The sequence below is a fragment of the Salmo trutta genome, chromosome 26, assembly GCF_901001165.1.
Source record: "Salmo trutta chromosome 26, fSalTru1.1, whole genome shotgun sequence".
Lineage (NCBI taxonomy): Eukaryota > Metazoa > Chordata > Actinopteri > Salmoniformes > Salmonidae > Salmo > Salmo trutta.
Window position 1 is genome coordinate 47,954,974 of NC_042982.1, and position 5,264 is coordinate 47,960,237.

General features: G+C 41.2%; 1 long non-coding RNA gene across 1 annotated transcript; it reads right to left on the reverse strand.

The window, feature by feature from the left end:
- Window positions 1-513: 513 nt before the first annotated feature.
- LOC115163997 (uncharacterized) lies at window positions 514-1,336 on the reverse strand. The gene is made up of 3 exons (XR_003869858.1): window positions 1,230-1,336; window positions 833-926; window positions 514-612 (listed from the first exon to the last, which is right to left on the reverse strand). It is a non-coding gene; the product is annotated as an uncharacterized LOC115163997 (long non-coding RNA).
- Between the last annotated feature and the right edge of the window lie 3,928 nt (window positions 1,337-5,264).

Genomic DNA, 5,264 nt, shown 5'->3' on the forward strand with positions numbered 1-5,264 from the left:
ATAAGGAAGGCCAGTTGCTGTGGAACTCAACTCCAGATGAGGTCAGCAGTTGAAGAGAGTTGAAGACACTGCTGGGAGGGGGGGGCCATAGGGGCCCACCCTGAAAACTATCTGTCATTTTTACTTAACACATATTTTTCTTAAAATTGCATTGTTGTTCATGAGCTTGTTAGTAAGCATTTCACTGTAAGGTCTACACCTGTTGTATTCGGCGCATGTGACAACATTTGATTGGATTTGACTACAGTCCTATCCCATACACACACACTTCCACACCCATGAGGACCCTAGATTTAGGCAGGCCATAACAATACCAGTGATAGGAACCTACTGTCTTTCTGCCAAGCAGCAGAGAAGGAGTGTTTATCTTAGACATGCAAGGTATCAACTCCTCCTAATCAGAAGGTATAACTATATGCCCGTGGGTAGAATAAACTTGTTTTGAGCTTTTTCTGGTTGTCCGTTTGAGTTTTTGCTCTATTTGTTCAGAACCTAGCATACCTTCAGGCCACTCCTGGACCTCAGCAACCCACTCCTGAAGAACAGCGTCATTGATGTCCACCTCTGCTTTTCTTCAAAGAGGCTGGTCTCCTCCTTCAGTCTTCTGACACTCTGAAAAAATACAATTCAGCTAAGGAATAACATAGGTGAAGGTTGTAATTTTTTTACTTTAATGTATACAGTCGTTTCCTACATCAAGATGACTAATAAAGTAAGAAAAATCTGATTGCAGACAAAAGATCAGACATGTAGAAATAGATAAACAAGAATAAAAAAAGCAGATACAGGTAAAAATAAAACAGATTATGAAAGCCCCTCTCCAAAAAAATACCTTCACATATATCTCTTTGCCAACATGCGATCCGTGTTGGCGAACTTCCTCTTATTCCAGCCCAATGCCAGTGGTGTGATAATGTCTGTCTGTACTGTTGGAAAAACATCTTCAGTCAACTATTCTGATAATGTACTACTGTGTGCCTGACCAATCAACATAAAGACTGCAATCACAGTCATGTGAGATAAAAAAAAATAAAAAAAGACAATAAAATCATTAACATCATTGTAGCATCATCAGTTAAGGCCAAAAAGTAAATGTCCTTCACTGTCAGCTTATTAGGAGAATTATGTTGTAATCCTCAACCTTCTTCAGGATTAGTTCTGTCATCATAATGCACAGCCTTGGACATGTTCTTTGTCGTGACAGCAGCTCTGGATATAAAACTATTCACCTGATCGACGTCTTCTCCTGTTGACCGGGATGATTGCTGTCATAATGACATAAAGAACAAATTCAACCAAAAATAATGTATTACTTCTATTATTTAAAAAAAGCATTACAATATTCTTTCTGCATAGCACAAAAAAACAGTCAAGAAGGAAAACAATTGCCTCACAAGACCATTCATGTGCCTTGGCATGCATAGGCATATATCTCTCCTCTGTACATGTTGAGGGCCTTGAGAAGCAAGCCGTGTGGGCTAACTGCTATCTCAAGACCCTCCTCATCCTCATTTTCCTGACGTCTCTTTGGCCGCTGTCCACTCTGACGTGCCACACACACTCCTTTGCCTGGCTTCTACAACATGAAAATCACTGTGAAGTGCAGAGATTCACTTTTTTTTTTAAAGAAACAAGTTCGAAATTGGGTTACATTAATCTATGTTATAAAAACTGTGAGAATAATTACATGATTGGTCTATGTATGGACATGTTTGACGAAGGTTGTTTGTCATCGTCTTTCGCCAGGAAGACACCGTCATAGAAGCCCGTCTCAACAGCACAATGATCGCAAGATTACATCACAAGATTATACATAAAACCAAACCGCCAAGATGAGGCAAGTAGCCTAGAGAGGTGGGTTGTTGGTTCAAATCCCAGATATCTGACAGCGTTACTCCAACCTCTCTGTGTTTATCTGTGTCTTAGTGTGTCTCAGAGGGATTTGGATAAAACAGACAAATCAATGTTCCACAATTTTTCTTTATGGAAAATCACCGTCTAGTTGACAATTAATCTTCTTCTAAAAAGAAGACCAAATGCAATATAACATCACAGACATTTACTTCATAACAAAAAGACCAGCATGCACTTTAAGAAGGTATAATTATACCCTGAGCAAAACATCAACACATGAGGTAGTACAGACCCTGAGGCTCTCCGGAAGTGGTATTGCTTGCAATTCCCATCCAACTCATACAGCATGCATCTCCTGTGAGCAGGCAGGACAATGGAGGAGATCGCTTCCACAAAGCTTGTCTATTTCAAACCGCGCGTACGTCCACTCGCGGAATGCCTTCTGGAACGTGTTGCCACATATCTTTCCACTCTAATAACATGCTAAACATACAGAGGTATAAGTAAGAGACAATTATTATATTAGGGACACAGCTGTGGCACAGCCATGGAGAAAAGACAAACTAGAAACCAAAATGTGACACCAAAGAATCACAAATAAATTGTTCTACATATTTGGACTGTAAATACTGATGCATTTTTAGGGTCAGACGCCCCAGGGTCAAGCTCTGAAACCCTGTTTTAGGGTCAGACGCCCCAGGGTCAAGCTCTGAAACCCTGTTTTAGGGTCAGACACCCCAGGGTCAAGCTTTGAAACCCTCTTTTAGGGTCAGATGCCCCAGAGTCAAGCTCTGAATCCCTGTTTTAGGGTCAGATGCCCCATGGTCAAGCTCTGAAACCCTGTTTTAGGGTCAGACGCCCCAGGGTCAAGCTCTGAATCCCTGTTTTAGGGTCAGATGCCCCAGGGTCAAGCTCTGAAACCCTGTTTTAGGGTCAGACGCCCCAGGGTCAAGCTCTGAAACCCTGTTTTAGGGTCAGACGCCCCAAGGTCAAGCTCTGAAACCCTGTTTTAGGGTCAGATGCCCCAGGGTCAAGCTCAGAAACCCTGTTTTAGGGTCAAATGCCCCAGGGTCAAGCTCTGAAACCCTGTTTTAGGTTCAGACGCCCCATGGTCAAGCTCTGAAACCCTGTTTAGGGTCAGACGCCCCAGGGTCAAGCTCTTAAACCCTGTTTTAGGTTCAGATGCCCCAGGGTCAAGCTCAGAAACCCTGTTTTAGGGTCAGATGCCCCAGGGTCAAGCTCCATTTAAGGCAGTGCTCACCCCCCCCCCCCCCCCCCACTAGCTGCTGTATGGCCACCTGTTCCGGTAAGGTCCATGTCCTCCGCTGTGACTTTTGATGACAATAATATACAATTAACATGAGGCAGCCAGGACTGGCATATGTTATCTATTTAGAAAACATGGTTCCATTTTACATGCGTAAACAAACACAACTAAGTAGGTACATAGCACTTACCATGGCTTGAGGCTTTCTTCGACCTTTTAATGACGATGTCTTTGATGAATTATGTTGCCTTTGTTGTCCCTCTCTATCCGTTGGACAGAGGCAAGGCTAGTGGCAGGCGCAGGTGACTGTCTCTCTGCAGCTCGATCCTTCTGATCCTAAAGGATTTATTCAAATCAAACATAGAATGGGAATCCGTCTGTGATTAAAATTACAACACAACAACATTGTGGTATGTACCCACAATTCAACTGCCCTGAAAATAAAATGGGGAAGAAATATCACTTACATGTTGAAATTGTAATGCTGTTCGATAGCTTTCTGGAAGAACCTCCTCAAATGCCACCCGTGCCACATCCCGCTCAAGCTCAAGCTCATTTCTCTTGAATATTAATATTAAATATTATTGTATGTTAACGTAGAAAAAAGTACCCAAAATGTGTGATCATATACTGTGCGACACAATCAAATATATATAGTAGAGTCAGACATAATACAAGTAAATTGGTAGACGTTGTGGATGGTGGATTTTCATTTTAGTTGGGAACTGCGTTATATTGTGTAAAAACAAAAGGCAAAGCCTCCACAGTGAACACTCAAATGTTTTTGTTATTAATCAGCTTTAATTCATTAAAATCTCAGGTCCGAACAATTATTATTATCTCTGAGCTAGATGTGTATTCATATTTACACAATTGGTAACAGACAGCAAAAAGAGAATTACAGTTTACAGTTTAAAATGTGCAGACACCTACAGTGGCAAGAAAAAGGAAGTGAACCCTTTAGAATGACCTGGATTTCTGCATAAATTCTTCATAAAATTTGATCTGATCTTCATCTAAGACACAACTATAGACAAACACAGTCTGCTTAAACTAATAACACAAACAATTATCTGTTTTCATGTCTTTATTGAACACACCGTGTAAACGTTCACAGCGCAGGGTGGAAAAAGTATGTGAACCCATGGATTTAATAACTGGTTGACCCTCCTTTGGCAGCAATAACCTCAACCAAACGTTTTCTGTAGTTGCGGATCAGACCTGCACAACGGTCAAGAGGAATTTTGAACCATTCCTCTTTACAAAACTGTTTTAGTTCAGCAATATTCTTGGGATTTCTGGTGTGAACTGCTCTCTTGAGGTCTCTTGAGGTCATGCCACAGCATCTCAATCGGGTGTTGGTGTGCTGTTGGTGTGCTGTGCCTTTTTTTCTCCACACATAGTGTTGTGTTTTCCTTCCAAACAGCTCAACTGTAGTTTCACCTGTAGAGAGAATATTTTGCCAGTAGCACTGTGGAACATCCAGGAGCACTTTTGCAAACTTCAGACGTACAGCAATGTTTTTTTTGGACAGTAGTGGCTTCTTCCGTGGTGTCCTCTCATAAACACCATTCTTGTTTAGTGTTTTATTTATCGTAGACTTGTCAACAGAGAGTTTAACATGTTCCAGAGATTTCTGTAAGTCTTTAGCTGACACTCTAGGATTCTTCTTAACCTCATTGAGCATTCTGCGCTGTGCTCTTGCAGTCATCTTTGCAGGACGGCCACTCCTAGGCAGAGTAGCAACAGTGCTGAACTTTCTCCATTTATAGAAAGTTTGTCTTACTTATGAACTGATGAACATCAAGGCTTTTAGAGATACTTTAATAACCCTTTCCAGCTTTATGCAAGTCAACAATTCTTAATCTTAGGTTTTCTGAGATCTCTTTTGTTCGAGGCATGGTTTACATCAGGCAATGCTTCTTGTGAATAGCAAACTCAAATTTTGTGAGTGTTTTTTTATAGGGCAGGGCAGCTCTAACCAAGATCTCCAATCTCATTGATTGGACTCCCGGTTAGCTGACTCCTGACTCCAATTAGCTTTTGGAGAAGTCATTAGCCTAGGGGGTTCACATACTTTTCCCAACCTACAATGTGAATGTTTAAATGATGTATTCAATATAGACAAGAAAAATACAATAAT